Source organism: Perognathus longimembris, chromosome 10 (genome assembly GCF_023159225.1).
Source record: "Perognathus longimembris pacificus isolate PPM17 chromosome 10, ASM2315922v1, whole genome shotgun sequence".
Taxonomy (NCBI): Eukaryota; Metazoa; Chordata; class Mammalia; order Rodentia; family Heteromyidae; genus Perognathus; species Perognathus longimembris.
The window spans coordinates 8,793,008-8,807,734 of NC_063170.1; the positions used below are offsets into that span (position 1 = coordinate 8,793,008).

Genomic DNA, 14,727 nt, shown 5'->3' on the forward strand with positions numbered 1-14,727 from the left:
CTGCCCATCCCAGGGCTCCCATCTCTACTGCTCCAAGGACAAGGGCAGGGATGCTACAATCCCTTGCCAGCCCTGGCTCCTCAGAGGTAGGGAGCCCACATCAGCATCTCTGTAATTTCCCCCTTCATATGACATGGTAACCTGGGAAATAAGGCAGGCCAGCAACCAGAGAGCCTGGAGCCCCGTGGGGCTGCTCTGCTGTATCTCTGAATTGCTGGGGCACCCCAGCCCCAACAGTCTTCCTGCTACCATACTGTTTGGTTCATATATTCCCTTACTTTATTTACCCAGCAATTCTCAAACTACTTCCTTTGCTCCAGTCCACAGGATCACTCTCCCCTTGAGGTTGACATAGTCACAAACATCTGGGAAAGCTGGTACCCCCTTCTACCTTATTAACATGGAGCTTGACACAGGCCTCAGCAGAGGAGTCCTACAGCAAAAAGCTTGCTGTGGTATGTCCAATGTGCACATGGGTCATGGCCTGAAGTAAGAATGCTTTCCTTTCTCAAATTGTTGACCCAAGTTAACTGTCCTCTAATGAGAGCTCAAGGTCTGTGGTAGGACTCCAGCTGTTCTCAGGGAGTTCCAACTAGGGGGCCTCTGTTTTGAATTCTGGTGACAGCTTTCAGCAGAGAGCCACCACCCCTGGGTACCCTTGAGAACCAGGCCTCTGAACATGCCTTTATGCTGGAATCACTATGGAGAGCTGGGCAGAAGCCTCACTTCTAGAAGGGTGGTACTATGCAAGCCCAGTTTTTCAGAACAGGCCTGAGGATCCACCAAGGCCAATGTTCTGGCCCTGGTAATACCATGCTGGGTGGAAAAGGTCGACTGACGAGTGGCTTCAGAAGATTAAGGCAGGGGTTTTTAACAAAATGACTCTGGGTGCTCAGGGAGACAGCACTCCTGAGGAGAGGGACTGGCTCCCTTCCCCCCGGGATCACTTGAGCAGAGACCAGGTGGCCACAGAGCCTGGGCACAGCCTTGCAGCTTTGGGTGGAAGACCCGGTGTCTTGGTTTCTGCCTGGTGCTTCGCCCTTTGCGCCCCGGCTGCTCCCTGCCCAACCCTGGAAATCAGCATTCACACAGGAGAAAGAACAGCTCTCAGGGAAGACCTGTGCTTGCCGAGGACTCTTCCGGACATCCCCACCTCAGACAAGGCATTTTAGGGCCACCTCTGAACTGGTCTCAAAGAGACTCGACTCGCTAGCACTGAGTTTGGCACAGCCACTCTGGCTTCCTGGCTACATGTGACAGATGATGCCAGTGCCCTGATTAGGAGCTAGAATGACCAGAGCCTCTCTTGTCCTCACATCTGTAGTCTGAGGCTTCTGTGGCATTTTATGAACTCAGATGGTTTTCTGAAGCTCTTTGTAAGTGCCGACTCAAAGGGCACAGAGATAAACGGTGGAAACAGAGGGGAAGTCAGACACTAATCCCACTACTGGTGACAGAAAGCACACATCAGAGCAGACACACACAGGCCTCCTGGAAACGGTAATAAGCTCAGGGCCAGCGAGGGCTGGGAGGACAGCTGATGTGGGGGACAAAGACAGCACCAGGTATTTGTGGCTGAATGGACAGAGAGTTTTCTTTTACTTATACTGTTTTTAAACACCTTCCGGAGGATGGAAAAATTCCCTTTGTAATCATTCATTTTCAGATACACGGAATGGACATTCTGTTCTGGAAATCTTTGACAGCCAGGAAATCCTCACTGGACTGAATGTATGAGAACGAGAGCCCCACACTGGGGGCTCGCCTGGAAGTTACCTTGTGAGATGAAGTTCAGGATGTAGTTACAGAGTAGGCTCCCTTCTGCCTGGCAAAGCTCGTGCTGAGCAGGAGAGAGACCATTCCATTTCCCCCTTCCCCAGGATTGTGCCACTGCCCTCCTGGGCAGAGACCAGAGCACCACACACAGAGACACGAGGGATTTTTAATACCTGGAGACACTATGATGGGGGAGAGGACCCTGGGTTCTGGTCTAGAGAGTAGAAGTGCAGAGTCTAAGGTAGGAACCCCCAAAAATGGGCTTTCCCAAAACAGTGAGGAGTAAAGCCAAGGCAGGCTACACAACACCATCATCCTAAGTCTAGAATCTACTGATGGGAACCCCCAAACCACAAATGCACAGAAAAGGACTTGGAAGAAAATTCACCCAGCTGACAGCAGAGGAGGCGTGTGTGTGTGTGTGTGTGTGTGTGTGTGTGTGTGTGTGTGTAATGGTAGTAAAGGCTTTTTTCACAGTCTACACTCTTCTGCATCATGTCAAGTTTTAGCTTGTGTGATTTCAATATTTTAAAACCATACCTTCGATACTCTTTAGAATCCTACGCATTTGAGACTCTCCTGATCTTCTTGGAAATGAACTATCAGAGGCAGAGCTGGAGCAGGGCTCTGGCCTGGTGATGTGGTGGCAGATTTTCTCCCTCTTCTAAGAGGGGCTGCCACAGATTTAACAATGGAAACATGCATTTTACAAATGAGAGGATCAACAGCCGGGAAATGGTATTTTTAGCGACTGTGGCTCTTTGCTTCAAAGGCGTATGTTTCATCTAAAACCAGGCAAACCTCCTACAAAGTCTGCCTGTTTGCAAGGAGTGATTAGCATAATACGAGTAGGGAAAAAGGCCTGGCTCTGCTTGGAGCAGTAGTGCCTACTACAGGGGAAGGCTTGCTCCTGAAATAGCACCGCCAGATGAAGTGAGTCTTATCAATGGAGAGGAGCCCTGTCTTTACTTGGGGTGGGAATGCACCTCATGCTAACGGCCTGGCTCTTAAGGTGTGATAGCACCACTAGTAGAGTGAGATTCCAAAGTCCTGGCAGCCACAGTTGGGAACTGCAAAGCTGCCCTTCTGGGTACTACCTGAAGTTCTGCTTTTGCTTCACAGCTGTCTTCTCCCATTTTAAGTATAAAAGGCTGCCTGTGCAGAAGTCCTTTCTGAGGGGTAAGACAATGCCAAATAAAGAGCTGGGTGCACGGCGGGTGGGGACATCCCAGGGAGGCTGCACTACTGTGCGTCCCCTGGAACTGCCCCTAAGAACCGTCCTGGCCAAGCTGGCCTCCGGCCTTCCCTGCGGGTAGGCCTTTGATGCCGGCCTTTTCTTGCCTGGATAATGCTCAGCTGGTTGGAGAGGGGCCACTAGGTTGTGTCCCTGTGAAGAGACACTGACTTCTCTCACAACACAAGAATGGAACACAGGCTGTGACCTTCCAAGAGCTCTAACGACAGGTACTCATCTCCTGGCCAAGTCAGACAGATAACCCCCAGCCGCTGCTCCTCTGGCTGTGACGGGGGGGGGGGGGGGGGGGGGGGGGGGGGGAGCCTGGAGCAACAGGCTCCCCCGGGGTTGGGGGGGAGGGGAGAGAAGCGAGGCCTTGGGTAGTGGGGTGGCAGGGACAGACAGTGGTGTGGGCATGCTGCTTATTTTAGGTATCACTGGTGGGCGTGAGGAGAGACTGAAGGACCTGTTATGTTTCTGCCACCTCGCTCCCTCGGGACTCCCCACCCCCCACCCCAGGGGCAAGGTCACAGCAAAGGCTTTTCTCACCAGGATCAGGGGGTGGGGGAAGTGGCCCCAGATGGAGCACACAGCTGAGAATCTGAGAAAGCAATTATCCTGCTACTGGGGGGCCAGGAGCAGGCGGAGCTGGGGTATCTGCTCAGGCTTCAAGGGCAGGAAGGAAGGAGCAGCGGAAGGAAGGATGGGAGGAAGGAAGTAAACTCCAGGACTTGCCAGCTGTTAGGGCTGGGCTCCTGACAGAGGTGGGAGGGAGTCTCCTTCAGGAAAGGGAGGCAGACCCTTATCCATCTGGAAAGGAAGGGCTCAGTTCACAGAAGGAAGGAAAGCTGACTCTCCTCAGGAGAGAGCTGGTCTGAGCATGGTCTGCTAAGTCTCAGGGCCCGGGGGTGGGGGGGTGGGGGTGGGGTGGGAGAACTGACCGAAGCCAGCAGCCCCCAGGGAGTCACACACATCCAGGGCAGGGATGTCTGGGGTACAGAAAAGGTTTTAAACTTAGTTTAAGATGCCTGTTCTAGTGCACAGAACCTTCTAGAATGATGTCACAGCAAAACCCCTTGTCAAGAAAGCTGCCAGTCAGTTCCTCAAGTAGCCTTTGGTATTTTCTGAGGCTAATGGCAGGGCAGAGGGTGACAGGCTACAAGCTGTCACAGTGAATAGTGAGGGTCCCAACTCTCCCCCCCTCCCCTACTCCTGGGAGTCAGTCACAGCCTCAGGAGTGCCGGCAGCTCCTCTGAAGCTCCAGGGCAGCCACGTAGGAGGCCACGTCTCCTTGCACAGATGGGAGCAGCCCACGTAGGTGGACTGCTTCTCAGGCCCTTGGCGTAGCTCTCTGGGCATCTCAGGACTGGGTCTGAGGCAGCCGGGGTTCCGGCTCCCTTCACTGCCGGGTTCCCTTACCTTCTCGCCACCCCTAAGTCCCCCAGGACTCAAGCAGACAGCGTGCAGCTTCCCTACCCCCAGCTAGTTCCTACTGATCTTCTGTGGCTACCTCTTTCCAGAAGCCTTCCTGGACGCTTCCACTCCTGTGACCTCCACCCCCACCCCATCTGCTCCCACAGAGCCCGGGCGCGCTGTGACGCTGCTGCTCGTGATGGAGACAGGTTCTGCCCACTGCAGTGTCCCCAGTGGTGGAAACGGCCTGGCACTGGTGGCCACACAGGACAGGTCTGCTCAGTGACAATCAGTGACAAATGGCCACTGGGTGCTCCTGGTGCCAGGTGGAGACTCCTGCCTGCTTCCGGGTAGGCCGCCCCCCCACCCCCACCCCCCTAGCACTTGCTCCTGGCCGGCCCGTTCTCAGACATGTGCACTCTGGCCTGGCCTGACAGCTGTGGCCTCATTTCCAGGACTATCACCAGGCTCCTTATTTTTCCCCACTTGGTTTTTCATTACTGCTGCTTGGGGGATGGTGAGGGATTGGAGGTGGGGGGGGGGGATGGACGAATGGAAGCCGCTAATGCTGTTGGGCTCCAGTCAGGACAAGGGTGAGAAGAAGCCAGGGAGGGAGGGAGGGAGGGAGAGGGAGGGCCCCAGGGAGAGTGATGAGCCTTCTTTTTTTTGGAAATTTAAAAAGGGAAAAACAATTGCAAATCTCATCCCTTGATTTCTCTCAGTAAGCATTTTTGACAAGGTCACAAATGCACTGGGCTCTATAGATTTTTTGGCTCCAAACCACATTTCAGGCAGCTTTTAAAAGCCAATTCTTGGCGCAACTTCAGCAGAGCCTGAGGAGAAGGAAAACTAGGGCACTTCTCTGCTTTGAGAAAAGAGCAGATCCAGGTCACAGCTTCCTGGCTCCGTGCAGGCTATGGGGGCTCCCGTTTTCTGCTGGCCCAACCTGAGCACCCCATCATCCAGGGCATTTCCTCCAAAGCTCCAATCACAGCCCTGGGAGACCTTTTTCTTGTCATTTGCCTGCCTGTCTCTAGACTGCAACGTTGGTGCAGGAGGAGGCAGCTCAGTCCCAGTGTGTGGTCAGCTGGGTGTGAGGCCTGGCCTCGCCCCGGTGGGGCATTCACCGGTGGGGGCAGGCCACCGCATAGAGGGAATCTCTGGTCCTCGCCTGCGCTCTGCCCCCTCATCAAGGCCCCATCGCATCACCTGAGGAGGCTGAACCTTAGTGGGTCTAGCCTGGGCCTCTGCACAAAAGCAAGTCAGTAAAGAGTCACAGGCAAACAAGAGCCCCAGTTTCCTCCTGTGTTTAAGTACACAGCAGAACCCGTAGGCACCCTTCTGGCTACTGACTCAGCATCTCCTGGTCTCTTTTCAATCATGACTCCATGACCACAATCTGAGTGTACACATCTGGAGAGGGGGTACTGAGCAGGCTCCATTGAAAGGTACTGGGCTTCTTTTCTTCATGAAAAGAAACGGACCACTCTGCCAGTGTGATGCTTCTAATCTCTGGCAAACACTGTGCTAAAAAAGCCAGCTCTAGAGGAGGGACTGGCTGGGAGGCCTATGACATCTTTCACAGCTGTCTACACTCTAGACGTCACCTCCTAATTGCCTGCTCCCGTGTGTCCCACCTACTGCCTTACTCTCCTCTTCCCTCCTGGGGGGAAGGGAAGGATACTCATGCCTATCTCCATCTGGGGGCCCTTTGGACCGAGACCACAGAGTGGGCACCTGTTGGGTCTGCTTTCCTGCTGTCTAGTGCGGTGAATTCTGGTTCCACAAGTAACTGCTCCTCCCCCTGTGCCTGAAGGTGGGCACGTGGCTTCTTGTCCTCCAGGGTGACCACAGGCGTCCTGCACCGAGGGCAACTGGGCCTTCATGTCAAGGGTGGGCACATGACCCTGTCTGGGCCAATGGGAGCATCGCCTGTACAACTGGCAGGGATGTTATCTGGTGGCCATGGTTCTAAGAATGACTTGGAAGAGATGGAAAGAAGGCTATTGAACTTGGTGGTCTTCAAGACCAGAGCTAAGAACTAATGCCTCATTTGTTATGCTTACTAGGAATGTGTGACAAACATGGAGGGGATAGGCACCTCTATGGGTGTGTTCCCACAAGCTCCTGGTCCCCTGAAAAGCACCAAGATTATATTTTTAAAAAGCCAACTATAATGGAAAACCCAGATTACATCAGAAACCAAACAAAACAACTGTGGGCGCCGGTGGTTCAAACCCATAATCCTAGCTACTTGGGAGGATGAGGCCAGGTTGGGCAAAAGGTTTGAGATTCCTTTCATAAACTACAGTTGGGCGCGGTGGTGTGTACCTGTCATTCCAGATTATGTAGGAGAAAGACTGGAGAGATTGTGACTTTGGGTCAGTCCAGACAGAAAAGTCCTTGCCGCTCCGTGTCTACAGAGTGAAGTCCACTTAGAGGAGGTGGATCAAGGCTCAGACACACGCCCAGGTGGGAAGTGAGGCCTTATCTCACAAACAACAGGCAGAAAACTGGGTTGGGGATGTGTAAGACCCTGAATTTAAACCCTAGTACTGAAATAAAAGAAAACAAAATAAAATAGCAAGGGGGCACTAGTGGCTCATGCTTATTATCTGAGCTTCTTAAGAGACTGGGAAGAGGGAGGGGGTTGTGGTCTGAGGCCAGCCTGGGCAAAAAGTTAACAAGACATCTTCTCAACCAATAGACAGGCACTCATTGGTCACACGTGGCTGGGGCACATGCCTGTAGCACATGTCAGGCTAGGCACAGGGCATGTGGCACCCCTTCTGAGAGAGTGGAGGAAGAAATACAAAACTGTGCCCTGAGGAAGTAGCTTCCAAAAGGCAAGACCACAAGACCAGGCTCAAAACATGCCTCACAGGGCCCTTGAGGGAGAGCTAGAAAAACCAAGCTGGTGTGCAGTCACTTGATCCAGCTCAGTTTGGCTTCAGAACGGTGGAGGCAAACATGGAGGATATGAGCAGCCACAATAAGCTCGAGGGGGGAAAACAAATGCCAGGAGGAAGGAGGAGGGGGGTGGGGAACACGTGTCTGCTTGAGCAACAGTCAGAGAGGTTCTGACCAAGACAAGCATTTACTGTTGAGGTACCAAGAAAACCCAATGAGATGATACAGGCTGTACCGAGGCCAGAAGCATGCTGGGACAGTGGGCAGGCTGGTGTGCAGGAAGTGAGGCCCAGAAGGAAGATAGGGAGTACACACAGAGTCACTTCTGCCTGCAGAACCAAGCAAGGCAGGGAAAGGAATCTGAAGGAAGCCACACCAGCACTGCCCTATGGGTTAACAACCTAGAGAACAAGGGGAATGCCATGAGAGAGTGCTGCTTCTTTCAAATAAGTCCTAAAGCCCTCATTTAATTTGCCAGCTCTGGGCCTCCTACTTAGACCTGCCTTGCGTGTTGTGCGGAACAGCCACTGACTGCACTCTGGGAGGGACTAGAGGGACCTGCTGGCCCTTCCCTGTTGTGGATTCTGGGCTGGCTGTCCTGGCCACCACCCTTTCTTCTGCACACACAAGACTCAGGCCTGGTAAGGGACCCTCAGCTCCTGGAACTTTGGGTGGCTAAAGAGGACTGTCCTGTATGGCTGTCTGAGGTGAAACTCTGCACCACGGTTCCCCCAGGCCAGGCCCCTCCAAAGCAACATGTCACTCATTCTCCAAGATGAGACCTCTCCTGCCCCTTCATGGAAGGGACAGCTGCTCTGGAGGGTCTTTCACTAATGCAAATGACAGAAACAATTCTGGGTAGATTTGTTAAGTTGAGGGTTGAGATGTAGAGGTTCTGTGATCTCCATGAATATGCTGAAAGCAATCACTTGAAGGGTGAGATGGGAGAGCCTCACAGGGGGCTTCAAGGGGGATGGGGACAGAAACGTTTATCCTGATATGCTATGAGGATAAAAGAATTGGCTGGGAATATGGCTTAGGGGTACAGTGCTTGTCTAGCATGCATGAAGCCCTGGGCTCAATTCTTCAGTTCCACATAAACAGAAAAGGCCGTAAGTGGCAGAGTGGCTCAGGTGGAAGAGAGCTAGCCTCAGCACAGAGGCTCAGGGACAGAGCATAGGCCCTGAGTTCAAGCCCCAGGAGCAGCCAAAACCAAAACAAAATGAAAAACAAAAAACAAGGATAAAAGAACTTCCTGAGAAGTTCACTGTATGGGGTGGACAGGATATACTAGGTGGCCATCTTTCCAGTTTACAAGCTCTGGGGAACTAAGGACAATCCTCATCTATTTGGATTTAGGTGCAGTCTCCAAAAGGAAGAAGGAGGACATAAAAATGGCTTCTAGGGGCCAAGTCAAAATCTATTTTTAAAAATTCTTGTTATTATAAAGGTGACGTACAGAGGAGTCGCCTATTTTTTCTTCCTAAAGATGCTCCATTGTGCTACACTTCAGTGACTTGCAAGTTCACCAAGCTGCCTGGGATACTAATGCCAAAACTTTCAGTTTTCTGGTATCTCCAGGTAAAGTATAAACAGATCAGAGTGTATCACAGAGTGGAAACAAGCGCTCAAGCTTCAGAAAGAAATTCATTATAAAGCCAGATGCTAGTGGCTCATGACTGTAATCCTAGCTAGTCAGGAGGCTGAGATCTGAGGATTGAGATTTGAAGCCTCGATCAAAGCCAAGAGACTCTTAACTCCAACTGGCCAGCAAAAAACTAGAACTGGAGATGGGGCTCAAGGGGTAGGAGAGCCGGTCTTGAGTGAGAAAGCTAAGGGACAGACAGAAGCTGGGCCCCGAATTCAAGCCCCAGGACTGGCACACACAGATACATGCTTATCCATGACCAAATTCTTGGCCCAAGGAATGAGAAGGACTGACTACCGAATGCTCTGTGTGGGGGGCTGGAGAAGGGCCAAGCAGGTGCCCCATGCGCACAGAGAGGAGTCCAGTGCTGCACACCCAGGAGGCAAGCACCTCTCCCCACAACCTGTTGTTGGGTCCTCCTCTTCCTCATGGGGCTCCGGGGAAGAGGCAGATAGCTGGCTTAGGGGGAGCCTGGCTGCTTGGGCTGTTCCTGTGAAGGATACCTGGCCTCCCTTTTCAAAGTTCACCTGCAGTCTCTCACATACCTGCTCAAAAAGCAGGGACCTGAGAAACAGAGGGGTGCTGCCCTTTGAAGCTCCCGGGCCCCCCACACACTGTGCAGGGCTCCCCCTGGCCGGCACTCTGTTCCTCCCCCGCAGGCCCCAGGAGGACCTAATTAATCCCAGCCTGGCCTAATAAGGCCCATCACATGCGGTTTCCATCTTCTGCAAAGACAGCCCTCTCGGAGGGAGTGCCAGCGTGTGTGCTGGGGCAGCGACTGCTCAGAGGCCGGCCCCAGGCCTCTCAGCCCTCCCGCCCAAGAGCCCACCTCAGGCTGTCTGTGAGGGGCTGGGATGCTGGCCACTCTGGGTTAGAGGACAAGGGCCCCTAAATTCTGTCCCTCTCAAGGGCATGACTTTTTCTCTTAGGCAACATTTATTGTGTCGGAGTGGGCCTCCCGGGCCTCCCTGCCATCCCAGCATTGTCTCCAATTAGGAGATCAGAGGCCAAGGGTTGGTTATGCAAAATGGCTTCTGGTGCATGCTCCCCTTTGCAGCCTTTCATTGAAACAAAAGCGACCCAGCCCTGGTCCCCATGGTGGGGGGCAATGCTAGAGAAAGCTCCAGAAGATTCACACGAGCTGGGCAGACATTAATTAAAGCTGGCAAGAGGAGAAGCTTCTTGTGAGAGCAAAGTAAGATATTACTCCGAAGAACTCCTCCAGCTCTGTTCAATGTCCTGTCTCCTTCCCTCAGCTGGGAGCCCAATCAATATGGCTGCAAACCAATAAAAGATCAAAACCCATCTGCAGTCTGGGTAGGAGGATCCGGGACTACTGTAGCTGACAGATACTGGTTGGTGTGTGTTTGCCTCAGTGATTTATTGTATTGTGAGCAAACAAAGGCAATCTTTTGGAGGGATGAGAGGAAGAGAAGGGAGATCTCTTCAGATTCTTATGATCTGGGGCCTGGGGACAAAGCACACTCTTCTGAAATGTGGATGGACCAGGCAGCAGGTCTTGACACTATTCCTGTTTGCTGTACACCTGCACCAGCGCAATGGGCTTGGAGGGGCCACTGCTCCCAGCAGGTGAAGCGGCGAGTCTAAAGACACACAGCCAACAGGGAGTTTCCCTCAGGGAGGGGACTCCAGAAACTAGTTAGTCTGGGAGGATCTCAGGATGCGAGGAGAGGCGCTGGGCTTGGGAGAGGGTCAGCCCACGTGAGCTGCGGCACGTCCAAGGCCAGCAAAGTGGAATTTCCCAATTACGGTCTGAAAGGGCTGCTTCTCCTCCTCTGTAGTCCTTGCAATTACAAACTAGGCTAGTTTCTAGTGGCTGCCTGGTCCCATCACCCACCTCAGTGGCCAATCAATTTTCTACTCAACCTATCCCCTTCTTCCTGACTTGTGCGTGTGTGTGCACACACACGTGCGTGTCCATGCACAGTATTAATCAGGGCACATAATAAGAAACCTAGCATTTGCTGGAAGAGGCTGTTAGGTCTATTTGCACTGGAGGAAGGGAGAGCAGGGAGAATGAACTGGAAGCCTTATCACTGGGCTTCTTTGGGCCAGGGTCTCAGGAAGCAAGTCTCATGACCGCGTCTTCCTTTCCTGCTCAGGCCCTGGCTCATCTCTCCGGATGCCTGCCTCGTGTGGAGCCCCTTTGCCTGGGAGGGTGCTGGAGACTCATCTACCATCAGCTGGGAGGTCGGGTTGAGGCCCTCACATTCACAGTGCACAGAGGCTCGTTAAAAATGAAAGCATTCTCTGGCAAGTGCTCTTTGCAAGGCAGCAGGGAGGAAGAGGAGGGGGAAAAAGCACAGTTGACGAAGCCAAAGGACGCTGGCCAGAGGGCTGCGTTGGCAGGCAGAGTGTCTTCAGACTAGCTACTTCCCAGCACAGAGGCGGGCTTGTAAAGATCACAGCTGTTGGGTTATGCTGGAGTTCATATCACAGCTTATCAAAGAGGCTGGCTTCGCTCCCTCCTCTCCTTTTCTCCCGCGTATAAGTGGGGTGGTTCACGGGCAGACAAGGCCTGGGCTTGTTCAGCCTGCATTAGCATGGAGGGTGGGAAGAGGCCCGAGGAGGGCAATGCACACCAACACCTACTTCAGGCAGAGTTGGTTTAGTGGGGCCAGGCTGGGTGCTGGTAGAGGCCTTGGGGCAGCAGTCAGCTCTCCTCGCTTCCTCCATGGACCACCAGGGGAGATGGAGATGGAGGCCAAGGCTAAGTGAGGGGCAGATCACATGGTTACAGACGGGAGGAACTGGGTTAAACCCCATTTTGATTCCAAAGGCTACACTTTTCCTCAGGCCCTATGGGGGTGTGGTGCCCGATCTTCGCAGTACCTTGCCCCATGCATCCTATCTTTCCTGTGGGCTCAGCTCTGACTCTGTCATCAGGAGAAGGGTTGGAAACCAGAGTGAGTCTGTGCAGATTGGCTGCGATGAGGGTTTTGAAGCCACTAGCTCCCCTCCCCTCAGCACGTATCTAAACTGCTGTGTCTACCAGAAAAGGCCCAGCTGGAATTTGGGTTCCTACTCAAGGTATGGCACAGGAAAGCAGCATGGAGCAGGAAGATGCTCCCAGGGCCCGAGGGAAATCATGCAACTCCCTCAATACAAGAAAGCCACCAGATGCTTGTCTTTAAGAGCTCCAGACCCCTTTGTCCTCCACAGATGGAAATGGTTTCTGGGCCCTGTACTAAAGACACTGCTGCACAAATAATGGTTTCTAATTTGTTCACTAGAAGAATCCATCTTCTTAGTCCTCAATCTTAGGGGCTGAGAGGTACACCCGAATAGCTGAAGGGCAGGGAAGAGAAGCCATTTGTGGCATTCCTTCCTGGGCCTGTGGCTCCACTGAAACAGTCTGCATGTACCATTTACCCACTCCTCTTTAAAACCCATCACCAGAGAAGGAGGACAAAGAGGGAAGCAGGATGGCAGGCTGATCCCTGCCCCTAAACCTCCAGGTTTGCCAAAGGGCCTCAGCCCTATGTGCAACCAGGGAAGAAGGGAGGAAGCTGCATAACGGCCAGGCCTCCTCTGTGTCCGACGCGGGGCCTGGGGCCCAGGACAGTGGCCAGGGACTGGTCAGCAGTGGCTGGGCATGCTGGCTCAGGGCCAGGCTGGCCCTGAGGAACTGAATGTCACAACACATATCGATAGGTGCGGAGGCTGCTTTTGGGGGATGGCCGACTGGATGGCTGGGGCAAAACCCCAGGAGAGACTCAGTCTTTGTTAGGGCTCCAGCCACAAGGTTCTGCCTATCCTGGCCTACTGAGTTCTTTCTGTGCTAGTGCCCAGGGCTAAGAGAGACTCTGTGGTAAGGGGGGAACCAGAGTGGAGTGAGGCCTGGCTTGGGAGCTGGGCTCAGGGCCCTCTCAGAACCCCAGCAATCCATCAACAGTGAGCAGTTGCCCTGCGGGATACACCGAGTCCAGAAGGCACACTGCTTCCCCATTGCTTCTGCAAAATGAAGATGGCCACCAATGAAGACTGCTCCTCCGATGATGCCAAGTGTCTCTGAAAGTAGTGATGGGAACATGGTGGAGCCTGGCTGCTGGCTTCACAGAACCTTGGGCCTGAATGGGTGGGGAGGACACCTGAGCATGTCCATGTCACCCGCTGTTCTGCTCTGTGTGGTCTGGGGGTGCCGGTTACCACCCTGAGCCCCCTCCTCATACTTGACTTGGCAAGGAAGTGAGATGGCCTAGAAAACTCAGGGCAGCCCCAGTCCATGGCTGCACCTGCTTTCTTCAAAGCACCCACCCCCCCGGCTCCTGTGTCTGCCAGGTAAAGACCACTCATCAGTTCATACCTCTGCAATCTGGAAAACAACACCAAGGCAACTGTCACTTGTGTGGGGGCCTTCCACTGTTTTCCTGGTTGGGGGTGGGGGAGAGGGGCTCTTGCATCACATCTGATGTCTACGTCAATTCCCTGAGACTGTTTGGCTGTACAGAAAGAAAAACTGCAGAAATCTTTCTCTTTTGGCCAGTGAAGTTAAGAATCAATTTCTGTCTCTGTAACAATGGTTCTCAAATAGGGCTAGTTTGTTCCCCAGGGGACAGTTGGTAGTATTTGGAGACTTTTTTTTTTTTAAGATAGTGCTGAAGATCAAACCCAGAGCCTTGTGTAAGCTAAGCAAACACCTGACTACTGAGCTACGTCCTCAGGCCAGAGGCATTTTTGATTGCCCCATATGGGTGGGGGCAGGCTTCTAGTGGACACCCCATCACAAAGAATTATCAAACTCCAAAGACCCCAGATGCTGGGATTGAACAACTTTGTTCTAGAAAGGCCCAGAGGGGAATGAGGGCATGAAAGCTGTCCTCCCTGCCCCCGTGATCACAGGGCCAGCCCTTCTTGGGGGGGGGGGAGGAGCCCACACCATCAGGAGCTTTTTCCTCTTACTGTCCTCCCACTACTCTTTACTCTGTCCCCTCCCACAACCCAATCCGTTGGCCTTCAACACAGTGCTCTCGACTCTGCACTGGGCCCTTGAGCCAGCCTGCTGCTTCCTCTCCCGCCAAGGTGCACTTCTCTATCAAGATGCCTTGTATCAGGGCCTCCATTTTCTGGCCCCACTCCTTCAGCTGCTGTGCCAGCTCCTAGCAGGTCTACCTCAGGCCTCATCTTTCCATAGGCCTCCCTTCAGCTCCCTCTTTCCTCTGCTCCCCTTTTTATTTCTCTGGCTCTTCTCAATCTCGTTTGGGCTCCCCCCCCCCCCCCAGCCATTACACACTCAAGCTCCTTAGGGTTTGGCCTTAGACACCTTTCCTGAGATCTCACTCAGCTCCTCTGACTCCGCAAAGGTAGAATCATCTAGAACAGCACTGTTGGCAGGGCCGGTGCTCAGTATCTGTTGACTGGCTTGACCGAGTCATCCAGGCCCACATTTGTCTCCTGGTTTAGGTCTCTCTGGGGAGCTAGGTGCACCAAACTGCACCATCTTTCTTTTGATGACTCCAAAGCTATCGTTCCTAAGACCCTCCACTCCCTGCTACTCTCCCAAGGCTCCCACCTGAGAGATCACCTCCACCTCCTCAGTGGTTCAATCAGAGCCTGAGTTGTTCCTGATTCCCTTTCTCTTTACTCCCTGCTGAGATCAGTTACCAGTCAATACTAAATCTGTTGCTCCCAACCCCCCCCGCCACAGGTTCACTTAGATCACAGGCTCTCAAATTGTTCCCACCCTTATACTTAGACTAGTGTGCTTAGTACTTAGTGTACTTAT

The 14,727-nt window shown here is 53.1% G+C and overlaps 1 protein-coding gene across 2 annotated transcripts in view; it reads right to left on the bottom strand.

Annotated features, from left to right (window-relative positions):
- Positions 1–14,727, bottom strand: part of Vac14 (VAC14 component of PIKFYVE complex) — an 88,489-nt gene that overhangs the window by 19,370 nt on the left and 54,392 nt on the right. The window lies entirely within an intron of this gene.